The sequence below is a fragment of the Periplaneta americana genome, chromosome 8 (assembly GCF_040183065.1).
Source record: "Periplaneta americana isolate PAMFEO1 chromosome 8, P.americana_PAMFEO1_priV1, whole genome shotgun sequence".
Lineage (NCBI taxonomy): Eukaryota > Metazoa > Arthropoda > Insecta > Blattodea > Blattidae > Periplaneta > Periplaneta americana.
Window position 1 is genome coordinate 69138821 of NC_091124.1, and position 1994 is coordinate 69140814.

Consider the following 1994-nt stretch of genomic DNA (forward strand, 5'->3'; position numbering starts at 1 on the left):
TTATTATTATTATTATTATTATTATTATTATTATTATTATTATTATTATTATTATTTAATTCTAAAACTAAAAGGAATAATATCATAGGTACATAGTAATGTATTACAGTAAACAATTAACAAAACTTTTTTGAAACTAATCACTAACCACACAACTAGAGAAGAACAAGCCAGCTGCCAGTTCCTCCTTAATTACTGACATGACTCCTACAGAGGCACTTTCATTGTTCCCCAGGTCACTCCACTGGTACATTCATCACTAGTGAAACCTTTTTACAAATATTATAACTAAACCGCATTGTTCTGGCACTTTTCACATTTACCAGGTTACAAAGCATGACACATAATATCATTCGATGTAATTGGAATTATTGACACTTTCATCATTTATTATAGCCAGTCCTAAATTTTTGGCACTTTCACCGCTTACTGTATTCAGTCCTTTATTCTTTTATGATCCACATTTCATAACCGTAGGTTATTCTTATTTAGAATTAAGTTCATTTGTATTATATTGTATGTTAAGTCAGTTTTCTTGTGTACTGACGACGCCATGAATGCTTGTAATTCTTTCGGCTAATAATAATAATAATCTAATCTAATCTAATTACTGGTTTTATGACTGATGTATAAATTTTCATCTTGCTTGTTTAGATAATAATTTGTTTTTGAACAATGAGAGTTTTGCATAGTGTGCTTTATTTCTTAGGACTATTCCCTGTTTTATTTAATCTTTTATTGTATTATTACCATTTACTATAGAACCAAGGTAGAAGAGATAATATGTTTTATTTGTGTTCCATTGACGTTTAGATCTTCTACATCTAATAAAGCAGATTTAGTCCTAGCAGCTAACACATCATCAGCATCTGCAATACATTTTCAATCTAGTGGATATATTTATCACCTCTCAAGTCTCAAATGTTTCAGAACAGAATCAGTCATAAGTTGAATAAGGTAGCTGTCAGAAGATCTCAATGTTTGACTCAGACCTGGAACTCATCACTAAGATTATTATTTATCCTGATACTAGCTTTTATGTTTATTAAGGTTAATGCACTTAACCTTATCAATTTATGTGAGACTTCATACCATATCAGACATTCAATAATTTTTTTTCTGTGAATTGAATTAAAAAGATGTGTGAAATCTAAATACTATATTATGTAAATCAGTGTTATGTTCGTAATATTTTAAAAGTTTGTCTTACTATGAATATACGTATTATCAGCAGTAAATTTATTCTGGCTAAAATCCATTTGACAATCATTTACAGTAATTTCTTTTCAGTTATGTGGCTTAATCTTGTATTTAACAAAATTACGAATATTTCTTATGCTATTTTTAGTAAAGCATAAGTTAACTTAAAGAGATCATTTGAAGAGAAGTCCCTTTTTTCCTCATTCTCCTCCTTCTTTTTCTTCTTCCTGCCACGGATTAGACTTAAGTTTCACACTAAGATGTCATCCTGTCTATGGTACCTCTCTCTCTCCGTCCATTAGTTTGGCATTTTCCTTGGACTCCAACTTTTTGTCATTCTGTTAAAATGTTTTATCCAATTTTCTCTATATTCTCTGAGTTACTACCTTAATATTTCATTATTGTATTGTGCCCTTAATTATTACTATCATGTTTTACAACTGTTTGCTTGTTAGTTTTCCAGTATATCAAGCTTGTGGTTTTAAATATTCTCTTTCTGGTATCTGATAGACGGTTCTTATGTAAACACCCTTCTTTTTTCTTAACAGAACAGTCATTTCTATTCGTCTGAGTATTACTTACTTTCTTTGTTTATTTAGATTTTCCTTCCAGAACTGTTGTACGGAGAACTGATTTACAATCTCTGATTGAATGCAAAAGTTACACTTCAGTTGCCTAAATTCTTTTTAAATACCGGTATCTCTATGTAATAATCCATAATTTCCTTCGGGTAAAGTAATATCATTAGAGTTCTTGTTAAAATATCTACTATTTTCGTATTTCTTCCCTGTCAG

At 29.8% G+C, this 1994-nt stretch overlaps 1 protein-coding gene across 13 annotated transcripts in view; it reads left to right on the forward strand.

Moving 5' to 3' along the window:
• Pkc53E (Protein C kinase 53E) overlaps positions 1–1994 on the forward strand; it is a 1131865-nt gene that overhangs the window by 1098715 nt on the left and 31156 nt on the right. The gene's annotated exons all lie outside the window — the stretch shown is intronic.